This window comes from Ochlerotatus camptorhynchus, unplaced genomic scaffold, assembly GCF_037179485.1.
Source record: "Ochlerotatus camptorhynchus isolate MF236.1 unplaced genomic scaffold, CSIRO-AGI_Acam_v1.1 ptg000014l, whole genome shotgun sequence".
NCBI lineage: Eukaryota > Metazoa > Arthropoda > Insecta > Diptera > Culicidae > Ochlerotatus > Ochlerotatus camptorhynchus.
This window is the reverse complement of record NW_027040506.1, coordinates 3567758-3584499: the sequence shown is the minus strand read 5'-3', so window position 1 is coordinate 3584499 and position 16742 is coordinate 3567758. Positions and strand designations below refer to the sequence as shown.

The window sequence follows — 16742 nt, the reverse complement described above, 5'->3', positions numbered from 1 at the left end:
GAAGGGAGCCTCAATGCGTTGAAGGCAATCCGCTCCATCAACTCCATCATTGTTCATTGGGAGCCATACCGTGGTGGCCGTCACGAGGTCATCCAGTGTCAGAGTTGCCTGAATTTTGGGCACGGCACCCGAAACTGCTACATCAAGCCACGCTGTGGCAAATGCGCCAAAAATCATGTCCCCTCCGAGTGCGTTGTCGATGAGTCGGAAACGTGCAAATGCGCCAACTGTGGTGGAGCTCATCAGGCGGCCACAAGAAGCCAACCAGGACGGAGGAAAAGAAGCCAACCAGAAGAAGGAAAAAACTCCGACATTCAGGGTGAAGGACTTCCTGCCTCTTCGTGCTACGCAATACGGTCAAGCAAATCCACGGGTGCAATCCGGCCCCCGTCAAGAAACGTCTGGTGCCTCAGCTGGACAAAGCTCTCCATCCCCCCTGGATTCTGGAAACAACCATCAGAACAAAACGCCAATCCCGATCTCTTCTCTGCGGATGAGCTGATGAAGATTTTAGTCGACTTGACCAGCGCTCTTCGTCAGTGCCGCAACCAGCCCGAACAGATCCAAGTGCTCGGTAAGTTTATCATTCAGTATGGCGTCTAAACCATTAACTATATAGTTAATGGTTTAGACGCCATAATGAATGATAAACTTACCGAACACTACATAGCCACTTGGAACACTTGCTCTGTACGAGCCAAAAAGTTCGAGCTTGCTGACTTCCTCCGCAAGCTTTTGGTTGCCTGATCACAACATTATCGGACTTGAATGCACCGACTCCAGGGGGGGGGGGGGAGGATATTGCGGTCATCATCAAGAAGGGGCTCAAGTTTCACACCCTGCCCCACATCCGCACTTCTATCACCGAGGCCCTTAGTGTGGAGGTGGAATCGCCAACCGGAAACGTCATGTTCATAGCCGTGTATTGTCCTCGCCAGTGTGCGGCCAGTAACGGACGAAGGATAAAATTCAAGAACGACCTCACCGCTATCACTCGCATGTGCTCCCGATTCATTGTTGGGGGCAATCTGAATGCTCGTCACGAAGCATGGTTGAACTACCAACGGAACCAGAACGGTAGCCTGCTATTCGACCACTCGCAGCATGGGCTGTATACAGTGCAATATCCGGATGAACCGACATTCATCTCTCCGGCGGGAAACCCTTCCATGTTGGACTTCTTCCTGACGAACTTTGGGCTATCCAAGCCAGTGGCAATCAACGATTTAAGTTCCGACCACCAACCTGGTGGTGGCTGAGGTCAGCGTCAACATTGCTCCTGCTCCAATCCTACGAAAAGACTACCACCACTAGACTGATGCAAAATTTGACTTTTACGCTCCACAGTGCTTAAATGGTTTCAAATCGGGTCCTGATAAGCCTCCCAAAGTTACAACTCATTTGGTTAGAAACAGACTTCGCACAAGCCATTTGAAGTTTACATGTAAATTACAATGGGAAATCTCAACTTTTTGTTCATTACCTTCTAGTCTTTTTCCATATTGAGCTGCGAAACAGTTCGATAGCCATTCTTTTATAAAATTTTCTCAGCTACAACATTGCTGAAAATCGTTTCTATGTAAAACGAGACAGGAAAAAGTTATTAATTATTGAAGAGATTGGTAAACTTATGACATGATCAAGCAGCTGCTCTGTAGGCAACACTGTATTTTGCAGTGTGACATAGTAGCCAGTAGTAGATTTTTGTGTCCTATTCATCGCCCCAGAAACACTAATGTTGCCTGCTGAGCAGTTGATTGAGCATGATCATAAGACATCAGCGCATTGAACCATTGATAACTTTCGATTCTTGCATTTAATCAAAAAGTGGTCTCGAGCAAAGTTGTAGCTGGGAAAATTTCCTACAAGTACAAATGAAAGTTTTTGAAGCAGACCGATACGGTGAATTATTTGATAGACATGAACAAAAATCTTGGTTTTCCCATAGTAATTCCTATACAAACTTCAAATGGTTTGTGCCATCTCAGTTTCTCACCAAATGGGTTCAAATTTTGAGAGGTTAGTCAGGATCTGATTTGGAATCGTTTAAGTATTTAAGTATTCAAATTTTGCATCACTCTAACCACCACGTTAACTGGGTCCAGTTTGGACGTGTGGTTGACCGTTGTTGTTGCCCATTGACGTAAATCCGCCACTTGACATCGTAGAGGATATCGATCGGGCGCTAGAAGGACTTCACCAGGCAATATCCGTTGCCGACGAGACGTGTGTTCGTCAAGTTCCTGTGAGGGGTAAGTTTGTTGCCATTGATTCTCACACCCAATTATAGATTTATTTAAGAATGTTTGTAGACGCCAGTTTCAGAGGACTGGTGCTCTAAAGCGTGTAATAGTCGATCTGAACAAGGAGATTGCTTCCAGAATGGTCTCCCTCCAAAACGAAAGTTTCAGGCACGTTGTCCAGAATCTGGACGACCGCTCCAGACCAACCCGTTCCACCTCTTAGAGTCGAAAATGATGACGATCTGCTCAAAATCACCCCGCAGAGGAAAGCAAATGCGATTCGCAACCACATTGCTTGGTCGCATCTGCTTGGCTCCATCATCCAAAGTCCGCTTGAAAATCAGGTTGCACAATGCGTACAAAACTTGGTTGCCTCCCCTTGTGTGGTCCCTTCGTCAGAAAATATTACAGTTGAGCAGATTTGATCAGCGCAGAATAACACCAAGAACATGAAGGCTCCCGGGTTTGACGGTATATTCAACTTGGTATTGAAGAACCTGAGCACGAAAGTGTACTCGCTTTTGACTGCTATCTTCAACAGATGCTTGGAACTGCACTACTTTCCAAGTATCTGGAAGGTTGCAAAAATCATACCAATCCGCAAACCCGGAAAGGATCCATCACTACCTTCCAGCTACAGACCAATCAGCCTCCTTTCAGCGCTGAGCAAATTGTTCGAGAAACTAATTCTCAACCGTTTGCTTAAGTTTGTCGAGGAGAACAACATTCTCCTACCTGGACAGTTTGGGTTTAGGAAGGGGCATTCCACAAATCACCAGCTAGTTCGGGTGATGAATAACATTCGACGTAACAGAGATGTACCCAAGTCCACAGCTATGACATTGTTAGACGTTGAAAAAGCGTTTGACAATGTCTGGCACAACGGACTGGTGTACAAGCTTTGTAACTTCAACTTTCCACCACATTTTGTAGAAATCACCCGAAACTACCTCCAGCAAAGGTCGTTCAAGGTATCGTTGAATGGTTGCAATTCAAACATATTTTTCGTCCCAGCAGGTGTTCCGCAAGGAAGTCTGTTGGGCCCTTAGCTATACAGCATCTACACTTCCGATATTCCTCCCCTTGGAGACGGTTGCGTGTTTTTCCTGTTCGCAGATGATACCACAATAACCGTCAAAGGAAGGATGCCTCGAGAAATAACAAACAAGCTTGAACGATGCCTTAACGCCTTTGCTGATTATTCCAACACCTGGAAAATCAAAATCAATGCTTCCAAAACCCAAACAATAATGTTCCTCCATCGGCAATCTCCCAAACTAAAACCGGCTCTCTCTTGTACTGTAATAATGGATGGCACAAGGGTTGAGTGGTCTGCCGAAGTAACATATCCCGGGATGTTGTTTGACGAAAAGCTCCTATTCCGTTCGCATGTAGAGAAAACCGTAGTCAAGTGTTTCGCCTTGGTAAGGTGTCTGTATCCGCTGATTTGCCGCAGATCCAGCCTCTCAAGGGTGAACTTCGGTGTGGGAATCATGTGTTCAGACTCACAGGAACAAGATCCAGGTCAGAACAGAGCCATAAGGAGGATCCTTGATCATCAATCCAAAACAAATTTATCCAAAAATGTACCCCACATGGATTTGTGATTTCTATGACCCCGGAAAATGCCGGATTTTTGTCCCAATATTTTACAAGTTCTTCAGTCACCCTGTACTTATTGTTAAGAAATAGAACAGCCTTTGGACATACAGCTCAACATGATATTAATCTTTCGCTTATTTAACGATTGAATCGCTGTTTTATAGGTAAGAAAGAGTGGAGGCTTTGTGCCAACAAGCATGATTTCGTTGGTTTAACTTTAAACCGGATTTTTTCAAGAAATGGCAATTTTTTCCATTTGAAAAACTTTGTATATAGGGTTAATGTCCATAATGTCGGCCTAAGTGATCCTTAAACTACACTACGAAAAAGTAATGTAAAATTTAGTGCCCTGAGAGCAACATAAGAATCAGTTGAAAGAAACAAGAAATTCTATAGTTGAAGATGCTAATTTCAAATAACAGACTGTAGTGGTAATTTTTATACGATAGATGGAGTAGATGAAAGCATAGAGTTGATAGTTCCGTTAGAGTACGGCAGTGTGAAGATTGTATATAGATATTAGACAAGCGAGCTAGGACAACTTTTAAGGAAGGTACAAATCGGTTTTTTCATCTCTCTTTACCAAACTCCCCCTTTGGAGAGGGATGGTGAGGGGTGTCAATCGAATGCACTTTTTGTCGAGTTGCGTGTATTTTGGTTTCAGAACTCTTAATTATACATGACATGTTGATATACGTAGCATGATTTACTTCAAAGATGAATTAGGTCTCATGTAAAAATAATGATTTCTAAGTGTGCATACAATGTTTAAAACAGGCCATTGATATCCCAATAACAGCAAACAGTGATAGACAGCAGCCTCCATGTCCAGGGCCCAAAATCGTTTGCTAATTTTAACCCGTTGTCAATAAGTAAAAAGTACACAACGCAAAAACGTTAATCTATCATCAACCTGGATTGAAAGTAAATATCATTGTTCTTCTATTTGAATAGAAGGGGAACCGAAACACATCAAAGTATTTTCCTTTCATCATATAAATCAGCAGACAATGTGTGCAACCAGGCAACAATCCTCGAAGAATCCCATTGCTCTTACAGTGAAGAATATTTTCTCAGCAGCGACCGAATTCAGGTTCCTTACACTTTTATCCACGAGTACGACTCTTCCTTCATTCAGCTGTTGCCAACAGACATCTTGAAAGCAAACCCCGCATTCCATCTTATTTTTATACTAATCGTGAAGATTTGCGAAAACCCTTTTCGAAAAGCGCCTTTTCTTATTTTGATTTTCCGATGAAAAAAGTTAAGCAATCAACTTCACCTGTTCACACCCGATCAAACCAGGGTTTAACAACGATAAAAAAATCATTTTCCATTGCCGTTGTTGTTGCTGGCAGTTGTCGATGTGCGGGAATCAATAACCATACTAAATGCATGACTACATTATCCCGTTCCGAAGCGAAGGGATGGCGGTCAAATATTCACCGCCTACACGACTTTTATGTTTTAGAAATGCCTGGTTCCATTCAGCGCGGTGCCATATTTGGGAGGTTTTGGATAACGGTGCACACATTGTTCAAACACACATATTCAATTTCGAAGTTTTATCTTTATGAGATGCAAAAGGCTCGTTAAGTTGGGCAATATGGACCGGGAAAAGCCATCAAAGCCAAATGGCGTTGGCATATCGTATCCCAGAAAATTGGGGTTTTTTTAGCAATGGCGAACGAAAATCGAATGAATCATGTTAGGAAGTCCAATAGATTTTTTTTTTCACTTATTCTAATGAAAAAAGGGTTACAATTGGGTAATATAATTCTATCAAAAATTTTTTGATTTTTTTGCGATTTATTCGTATCAGATACTCTATCTTGTTGGCTTTTGTTGAAAACCGTAGTTTAAGACATCACCAAATCCTTTCTGCAGATCCATCGTCAGTAGCCCATTTTCCCCAGCACCTTCCCGAGAAGTTCCATTACCGAGACCATCACATTTTCGTCTTTACCATCATTATCCTCAAGACATAATGGTAAATCAACAAGTGCAAAAAGAAAGTAAACACATGCAAAAACTACCCTGGACGTCGACAGAAAGTAGCTTTTCTTTAAAGAAAAAGGGATAACGCTCAGGGGCTCATGAATGGGAAATGCAAAAATATGTAACTTTTCACCTCTGGGAAATTATTCTAAACATAGAAGGGGTTTCACTCGTTGCGCAACAGGTTGCAAGTTTGCGTGAAAGACGGAACGCATAAATAGACAGTGCGGGAAAAAAACGAGAGATATTAGATGAGAAAAGTTTTGTTTCATTTTACAGGATGGCATTCCCGTAAAAAAAAAGGATTGAAAAAACTGATCTCTTTGAATAAACTTGTATTCCGATAAAGCGTTATGATATGGTTCCTCGGGTAACCTTTCACGGTGTTAGATGTATCATTTTACCTCGGTCGGGGAAAATAAATGGGTGTCATTCTGAAGTTGTTTGGAGGAGTTGAAAATGTTCCACGAGCATTGAGATGGGTGGGTTGGTAGCAATGGGCGATCTTGGATCGGAATACAAAAGATCGATTCATTTGGTTCGATTCATCGATTTTTTTAATCGATCTCAAACACGACGAAAATCGACTGGATCGATCCTTTTCATTCGATTTTTGTTTCGATCCAACAACAACAAAATCAGTGCATTTGCAATTGCAATTTAATATTGACATGTACCTGTAGGCTCCAGCTCACGTCCGGGCAGTTAAAATTGTGTCTGAGCAAATCTATAGTACCGAAAGAGTATACGATGATTGCACACATCTGTCCCCCACCAAAACCAACCAGAGACCTGTGGGATATTCATGACGAAATGGTAAAGAAAGTTATTAATCTGCATATGTACAAACATTCACTTCATATGATATATTTCAGGTTCATCCTCGGGTTCATCAGTCCTCTGCTATGTCAGAACTGGATCACCATGGGGCATATCGGCAGAATTACAAAATTTATTGCATCAGCCTGTTTTCCGTAGTGTATATCCCCATGCATACCCCATTGCTCGAGACTATTTATCAAGAATGGTAACAAGTGTTCCGTCCGAGGGGCTAGCCTTCAAAACTGGTGAAACCACTCAGAATCGACATCGGCTCCATGCAAAACGCATGGCTCATTTAGATTTCTTGGGATCCCTCTCGGATGAGTTTTGGGATATCTGAATTAAGTACTTTCCGTACTTACCTATTTTTACACTCCGACCATCTAATTGTTTTGTTTCATATGTTAATCTTTCATTTTTAAATCGTTTATTTAATACAAATAAAACGAATATTATAACCTGTTAAATCACTTACTCAATGAAGAATCCTGAGCAAAAACTTCCACATGTCATATGAAATCAAAATAGTCATTTACTATATTCTCATGTAGAACAATAGGGTAAATAGTTCGATCGGTTAAGACCGTAAAGCATGGAGGTGGTAGCATCATGGTTTGGAGCTGTTTTTCTTGGTATGGAGTAGGTCCCATTTTCCGTATTAATTCCATTATGAGCAGATTTGAATACAAAGAAATCATGGAGGAGGTTATGCCTCTTATATGGCATTTTCAACAAGACAACGATCTAAAACACACTTCTAAGTATGTAAAGGAATGGTTTCGTGCAAACAAAGTGTCGGGTCTTTTCATGGCCTAGCCAATCTCCTGACATCAACCCCGTCGAAAATTTATGGATCGAGCTTATATGAAAGTTATCTGGTCAAGCATTTTCAAATAAGTATCAATTATGGACCACAGTTCAAATAGAGTGGTATGCCATACCAAAGGAAACTTGTCAGTGCTTGGTTGAGTCAATGAAAAGAAGATTGAACAAGGTTCTACTGAACAATGGAGGGCACAGCGGTTTTTAAGCGTCATTAGTCTAATAAACTTATACGATTATTTTCAAGCTTTCTATACTATAGTTTTATGCAACACATCTATTTCACTGACCAGGCATATTTTATATTTGATTCTAATGAGTGAGTCATTTAATGTTTTAACTTTGATTTTTCTCGTGCAATTGCTTAAATTTTATTACACTACCAAATACTTAACTTTAAAGTCGAATAAAATGATGTTGAATGAATATAACCTGAAATTTCGCAGTTATTTTGCCTACACCTATTTTAATTACCATCAGTGATGTATGTTACACTCACAACATTTATTTCTAAATGATATTAATCATTACACTAAATGGCAATTATAGGTGAAATGATAGATAGCTTATGTAACGTAATATCAACTCTCGACTGAACTTGACTTAATTTGCACCAACTTTCCTATGATCCTTTATATTTGAAACATTATTGTGCCATTTTGAAAAATGAATTGATTCAAAAGATCGATTCAAAAAGATCGATTCAAAATGATTGATTAAATCGGTGAATCGATTATTTTCAAAAAAAATGAATCGATTCACTAAGTTCGATTCTTGCCCAATGCTAGTTGGTATACGCCAAAGAATATGTATTACTATCGTTCGAGAACTCTACTCTATGAATGAGCAATATCCACGGATAAGTCACGCAAAATGGAATGGCAGCCACTGGACCCTTTTCAAGAAAAAAACGGAAAATATTTCTCAACGTCATGACTGTTACAGAAACAACAACAGTACAATAGAGCCGTAAAGTTAATATTTGAACATTTACCCCATTCAGTTATCTCCGTGATCATGAAAATGTAGACATCATCGAAATTATTGAATTATTGGGTAGTCCAAATGCCCTAGAACTTAAATTTTTCAATTTAAGTATGTAGTATTGAGCAGTTCCAGACATATTAAAGAATACAATGAAGTTTTTAATAGACCTTTTCCGATTTGTATGAAACTTTGCGTAATTGTTGTTATGGGAAATGATTCACATTTTTGCTGAAATTCGGCCATTTTTAGTCTTGTAAAATTCTCAAAAAACAAGTAGCACTCAAATGGCATTTCTGATCAATAATGCGTCTGAAACAAAATTGTAGGGAAAATAATGTCTTCCTGGGAAAACTAAACAAGAAATATTTATAATTTATTTTAATATTTTAAAAATCCAAATAGAGCAAGTCTTGGTCGTTGTTTCTGGAATTGCTCTTGGTAGATAAATCATTTAAAATATACAATGCCATACAAATAAAGGACTTTTAATGGTTATAATTTAAAAGAGCAATACCGTATGCGTGATAATGTTTGCACCATTGAGCAATGTCAAAATTAGAAAAAATCTCAAAAATTTCGTTTTTAAGTTTTTCTATTTATTCAAAGGGGGATGTTTCTCAGAGTCTTAAACTATGTTAACCATCGATAGAGTTTCCAATTGCTGCAATTACGACTTCCACACGCTTCCGGAATGCACGGCAGGTTCTAATAATGTAGTCTGGATCCATTTCTCTCCAGGTACAGGTCAATGTTTGTCTGAGGCTTGCTGTACTCGGGTGGCGTTTAGAATAGGCCTTAGCCTTCATGACGTGACAGCGTCCAGCGGATTAAGATCGGGGCTGGATGGCGGCCACATATCCTTCACCCAGAAAGGAAGATGTTCCTGCAACCACTTCTAAGTGCGGTTCGAGGTGTGGCACGGAGCCCCATCTTGTTGTAATACAACATTTGGTTTCGGACCATACTGTTCTTTGATCCACGGAAAAACATACTTGCTTAAAATCCTGATGTAGACCTCCGTGTTGACCTTGTCACCTTCTGGAATGAACACCGGGTCCATTTTTTGCCATCGGAAGCCACCAATCCAAACATCATAACGCTAGCAATATGCTTGGTCAGATACACGTTCTTGTGCTCGTCGGCCACGTCTTTTACCGGAAGAGAACTAATATACCGGTCGGTTCTGGAATTTGTTACGGGATCGACGGTAAACATGCTCTCGTCGGTGAACAGGATTATCGGATTTTTTTGCTTAAGGAAGTTCAAAATTTTCTTGCATCGTTCGACTCGTAGCTCCCGGATGCGGTTGGTAATCATGTGAGTTTTTTTTCCGTGCCCTCGACTTCGCCCCGCAATCCTCCTTTTCGATCGTCCGTGTCGTAAAGTCACTGAGCCCGTGTTCCTTTGACATTTTTCTTATTTAACGCACTGGATTAACCCGAATCTTCCTTTTGATAACAGCGAAAACCCACGGAAAAAGAGCTGACCTCGGAGGACCTGTGGCCACCTTCGCGGATAGTTGTCCTTTCTTTTCTCGGTCTAAAACCCTTTTGACGGTCAACCGGGACACTCCCACGGCGATTGAAATGTCTTTTTGCAACATTTGCGCGTGGGACAAACCACGAATACGCTGCCACTTCGTCATGGTGCAACTGTCAAACTAAGTAAATCATTATCAGCCTACTACGGTATGTGATATAGTTTACGTTCATGCAAAGAAAACCAAGGCATTGTACCTATGCACAGGTGAAACGGGAACATTATTTGTACGATGGTGCAAACATTATCACGCATACGGTACATATTTGGTTGATGGCTAAAATTTCAATGAACAACAATTCAATTTGACGCCATGGAACTTATTTCAAATAATGACTACATCATATGAGACCGAATGACCAAAAATCAGTCACTTTTATTTAGTGATAAAGTGTATCATGTAATCGATGAGTAAACTATTCAAGTCTTGCCCTATGCCCTATTGCAATCGAGAATACCCTCAACAAGGATCTTGTTACATTAGTCACATTAGCAATGAATAACTACATAGATTTATCATTATCAGCTACCAAGTAACCACTTCATTATCTTAACACAAAACCGACGCCCCATGCCTTATGAACCACAGCACGCAACCTGTTGCATGTGCTCAATCATGCCAAAGAAACCATTTTTCATGCCATAGCGATGATAGCACAGTGCCCGAGAAGTACACTCACTTATTAGCATGCTCTCCTCCATGCATCCCTTGCCAACAAGTCAAACCCGCACACACATATGTATGCAAACTCTAGTCTGAAGTCGTGGGAATGCATGCAACTGGCGCCATATCCTGCCTACTTCCTATGCATAGAACAACACCTTTTAGGGGGCGAGCAGCTTTCTTTCCCTCGTACGACTTGCACTACACTCGAACGCTTTGAAGTGTAGGAGCGTAGATCCTGATCCGATAGAGGAGAACGTAGCAGCCGTGCCAGGTCCCGGCACGGATTGCATTCAATCTGCATATAAGCCAGTGCAAATGACTTTCGTGGTACGACTCTGCCCAAGGGGTGCATTTCGTTGAGGCCATAGCCACTTAATGGGGAATTACTTTCATGGATGTTCTTTACCACCCACCGACTCTCCACGCCACCTCCTCCCACCACCCTCAGCTTGGTGGGTGGTCGCAATATACTGTGACGTTTTGGAGGGTGAGGATAAAAATAGAACAAGAGTAGGTACACTGCTGTAAGAGAAGCTACAGCACTGGCAAAAGGAGGTCGACTTATCAGTTTCTCGAGTGAAACCCTCTCTAATAGAGTTTTGAGGATTTCCGCTGAGGATGGAGAAGATGGGTAAACGTATGAATGGAACAGTAGATTAAATATTTGCTGCAAGCATTTCCTCACCTTGTGTGCTAGGTAGCCCATCAATAGAGCGTTGACGTGACCCGGTGCAAGGAAGATTTTATCTTAAAGATCAGCACAACGATTCTACGGTAGACGATGCAGACGACCAAAAAGAACAACTCCCATCTTTGCACATTATTTCCGTTGACATTATGCATGCTTCATACAAATTCCAAGTTCAAACAGAAAGGAAGCGAGCATAGTTGAGATGCTTTCAAGCTCGTTTTTTCTCGTCTGAATTCCACCGTCCCCTCCTCGGTTGGGAATTTACTTACGCCTGGGTCAAAGACCCGTGCTCTTGATAGATTTATTACTCAGATTCGGAGATTATGAATTTTACACTACTCGAAAGAAAGCCATAATCTTGTGCTTTCATATTTGGTAATAGCAAGAACAGCTCAACAAGAGCAAGAGGCTCTTACTGATATGAGATTACCGACTGCCTGTTGGCTTGTCCACTCGCACAAGAAAAGATGAAAAACATTGTCAAAGAAAATTTTACCATTTTCGTGCGCTCTCGTTTTTTTTTTTTTTTTTTCATGTGGCTGACAAGGATTCCTGTAATCTGCCACACACACACACATTGTTTTCGGCACGGTATAACAAAGCTGCCTTTATGGAGCTCATGAAATTTCATCACCAGGTATGCTTGGTGTAATTTTTGTACGATGGTAAAATTATTCCAATCCCGGTGGCACTCACCCTGAAAACGGCACGTGAGGGGAGAACGCTTTTCTTGTTTAACATTTGCACGTAGGTGTATGTATCCCAACACATGCAGGATACAGGCTGCACAGAGGGGGAGCCATAGGGCAAGCTAAAAGCATTCTCTATTTCGGTGAGTGTTGGTTCAGCAATTCAGCTTAACTATGCACGAGGAAACTTGGATGGTACATGCATGCGTTAGTTGAAATCTCGTTACTAACTAAATTAGAAAGCATCAGGCAAAGTGACCTGAATATATATTGTTTCTACAGGAGGGAGCTCTGTAATTCGAGGCATAAATCAACAATGAAATCATCCGATGGTTGTTGATGTGGGAAGAGTGCAGAGTGCATACCTATTCGTGTGCAATTTCAATAACAATAAGCTTTGTTTGCTACAGATTTAGACATAATGAGCAGACCGGTCTGTTTTGCTCTCATCCCTACAGTCATTATCATCGCATTTAAAAGGTCATTAGTTGTTTTCTTGATTGCATTTTAAATTTAAATTAGAGTTTAATACAACACAAAGTGCTATATCTTATTGACTTCGACACTCGAAGGATCCTGGCAGAGTAAATGCGAGGGACCTCCCTTAGCTCAGTCGGTAAAGGCGTAGCTACAAAGCAAAACCATGCTGGAGGTGGCTGGGTTCAATTCTCCCGGTCCGGTCTAGGAATTTTTCGGGTTGGAAAATTTCTCGACTTCCCTGGACTTAGAGTATTATTGTACTTTCCACACAATAATACTAATTCAAAAATAGTACAGGCACCGAAAGCTCTCAATTAACAACTGTGGAAGTGCATCTAGAAAACTAAGTTGAGATCACTCAATAAGCTAATATGCAATCAGCAATAAGCTTGAAATACGAGGAAGAAGAAGAATAAGAAGAAGAAGAAGAAGAAGAAGAGTGAACGCGTGTGACCGAGCGGACAAAAATCCTTTTGCTGGTCAGCTCGGCTTCTCGCATTCACTCTGCCAAGGGTTATATGCGTTTTTGCCTGCTCTCAACTTTAATATTCTTTGAAGCACTACCACAATTATTGTTAGTTGAATCACAGACAAACAGACGTAACTCTTTTAATAAAATTATCTTCAAAACATACTACCGCCAAACATAAAGGGTGATACGGTCAAAATTTGGTCAAGGGAAAACGCGTGTAAATCGGTGAAATCGTTTATTTAAAAAATCAAATTAAATTTCTTTTTCAAGTTCAATTAGTATAAAATTCAGGAAAAATATTCAGTTAGGCTTCCGCTTTTCCAAATCCGAATTGCCGGGCCTTACGCTTGACCCCTGCCATCAGATTTTGTACAGCCACCTTGTCCACCTTCTTCGCCGTAGAAAGCCAGTTTGCCTTGAACTGCTGCTCGCCCTTAGCAGTTTTTTGGTCTTCTTTAGGTTCCGCTTGACAATAGCCCAGTATTTCTCAATTGGGCGGAGCTCTGGCGTGTTGGGAGGGTTCTTGTCCTTGGGAACCACCTGCACGTTGTTGGCGGCGTACCACTCCATGGCCTTTTTACGGTAATGGCAAGATGCCAAATCCGGCCAAAACAGTACGGAACAACCGTGTTTCTTCAGGAAAGGCAGCAGACGTTTATTCAAACACTCTTTCACGTAAATTTCTTGGTTGACAGTCCCGGAAGCTATGAAAATGCTGCTTTTCAAGCCACAGGTACAGATGGCTTGCCAAACCAGATATTTCTTTGCGAACTTTGACAGTTTCATGTGCTTGAAAACATCTGCTACCTTTCCCCTTCCTTTTGCCGTATAAAACTCCTGTCCCGGAAGCTGCTTGTAGTCGGCTTTGACGTAGGTTTCGTCGTCCATTACCACGCAGTCAAACTTCGTCAGCATCGTCGTGTACAGCCTCCGGGATCGCGCTTTGGCCGTCGTATTTTGTTTATCATCGCGATTTGGAGTCACTACCTTCTTGTAAGTCGATAGTCCGGCTCGTTTTTTGGCTCGATGCACGGTTGTAGACGATACACCCAGCTTATTTGCGGCATCTCGGAGAGAGGTTAGGGTTTCGCTTGAAACTACCGGCAACTCTCTTTGTCTTCTCAGCGGCTTCCGGTTTTCGATTCCCCCCCCCGATCCAGACTTCCTGGCTGTCGACAAACGGTCCCCATACACTTTAATTACATTTGTAACGGTTGATTTGGCAACTTTTAGCGATTTTGCCAACTTTGCGTGCGAGTAGCTCGGATTTTCGCGATGCGCGAGCAAAATTTTGATACGCTGCTCTTCTTGCTTGGACGGCATTTTGACAACTGAAGAGTGAATTCCAAAATCAAAATAGGAGCAACATTCTACACACACACACCTTCAAAATGAGGGGTGTTCAGGTTTTTTAAATGCAAAATTGAAAGAAATACGTCAAGTTGATATTGACCAAATTTTGACCGTATCACCCTTTAACGACATCTCGTGGGCTTCTCGCGGAAAACAAGCTTGCTCGCTGAATCGCAAACAATGTTGCATGCAAGAAAATCCGAATATATAGAAACGTCAAAGTGATCCGATGCCAGCGCTGGCTGCGGCGAGTAGTTCGCGGAAACGATAACATTCAAACTAATCGTTAAATGCGCAAACGATGATCCACTAAAGGAACGAAACACTTCCTTAGATTAACCTGCTTGGTTAGGAGCAATAAACTATTGGAAATGAGCAATATATAAGTGGAAAGTAGCTTTTTAATTTGATAGCGCTAATTTTTTTTTTTTTTTATATTGCTCATTTTATGTGTACTTCTAGATTTTGTATTGGATGTTCATCAATTATTTATTGAACTTTCAGGGTTTTTTATTGTTAAAAAAATTCTATTCTTAATTCTATTGCTATTTTTGAATTTCCGGTTACAACTTTTCAATTTATTTTTGCTTATTTTCGCGTTATTAACTGCGATGCTTTACAATTTTCTAATTTTCAATAGTTGAGCAGGTTTATTGGTTATTATGAAAATGTTAAGTGCAAGATGTTTATTCTTTAGGTGTCGTTTATATTGTTTCCATTCATATTGTATGACAAGCACAATGATACTCTATGCCCAGAAAAGTCGAAAGCATTTCAAACCCGGACCAGGAATGAAACCCGCCGGCTCCGGCTTGGTAATACCGTGCCTTTAATGACTAAACTATCTGAGACCCCACCACAAAATGCAAGAATATCGAATAAAAAAAAATACTGCCCTTTTTATTTTAGAGCACATAAGATATCTATCTTCGCAGTACACCCATATAAGAAATTTTCAATTATTTTTTTTTTTTTGAATTAAGATTGAACTAATCAGAGTTGGTTGGAAATGCTAACATGAAGCTTTAGTGTGATGATTTATTAGCTAGAGAATGATCTTTAGAAGAGGGTAGGTGGATAGTTCCGTTAGAGTACGGCAGTATGAAAATTGAATAGAAGTTGAAAATGAGCGAAGGGCCATTAATGCGACAGTTTTTAAAGATCGACGCACATTTTTGCCTAACCCGTACGATGTACAAACGGCAAAAAAAAATGTGCGTCGATCTTTAAAAACTGTCGCGTTAATGGCCCTTCGCTCATTTTCAACTTCTATTCAATTTTCATACTGCCGTACTCTAACGGAACTATCCACCTACCCTCTTCTAAAGATCATTCTCTAGCTAATAAATCATCACACTAAAGCTTCATGTTAGCATTTACAACCAACTCTGAAAATCGTTAACTTCGCGTATGAAGTAACATAAAAAACACTTTGAATTGAACTAATGTTATAAATATATCTTTAAAAATACTGAATGTAAAGATCAATAACAAAGTACTTGTATAAAGAAAAGAGAAAAGGATTAGTTACTCATTTATGTCCAGTACCTTAGTTGTTACAATGTACAGACCTGCTTATATCTCAACAATGTGTGGCTCTTCATCAAATTCAACGGTACATACTTATGGAAAGGGGATTAAATTTAGAAGTCATCGTTGATAGAAATATTTCATTTAAGTATTGTTAAAACCCGTTCCAGAAAGAGGGGTAAAGCCTGGGTAGAACGGAAATTAGATCAAAAACCCAGAAAAATATCAAAAAAATCAAACCTCACAAATTTCTAAGATCACGCTTGATTTTCGTAGACAAAAATCATGCAAACAATGCGGATTAAAGGGTGTCCCACATCAAATTGCTTGTCCTTGGGTACTAAAGTGAACCAATTGGTTTCGTACCACTCCTGGACAACATTTGAATAGTGGTACGAAGCTAGATCCGGCAAGAATATTGTAGGGCCCTCGTTTTGCTTCAACAGAGGAAGCAGACGCTTCTGCAGACACTCCTTGAGGTAGATCTCCCCGTTTACAGTCCCGGTAGTCACAAACGGCGCACTCCGTTTGCCACATGAGCAGATCGCTTGCCAAAAAATGTATTTCTTGGCAACCTTTGAAAGTTTCTGCTTCCTTACTTCCTCCGGAACATCAAACTTGTGCTGGGCGGTCAAGAACAGTAGCTCCGGAAGCTGTCGGAAGTCCGCTTAGACGTAAGCCTCATCATCCATGATGAGACAATGAGACTTCGTCAGCATCTGGGTGTACAGTTTCCGGGCCAGTGACTTTTACACCGTATTTTGCCGTTCGTCACGATTGGGAGCCTTCTGTACTTTGTACGTATGCAGTCGATCCACAGATGCGATGCGATATCTTGGAAGAGAAC

General features: G+C 40.9%; 1 protein-coding gene across 2 annotated transcripts in view; it reads right to left on the bottom strand.

Moving 5' to 3' along the window:
- Dh31-R (Diuretic hormone 31 Receptor) overlaps window positions 1-16742 on the bottom strand; it is a 237958-nt gene that overhangs the window by 187943 nt on the left and 33273 nt on the right. The gene's annotated exons all lie outside the window — the stretch shown is intronic.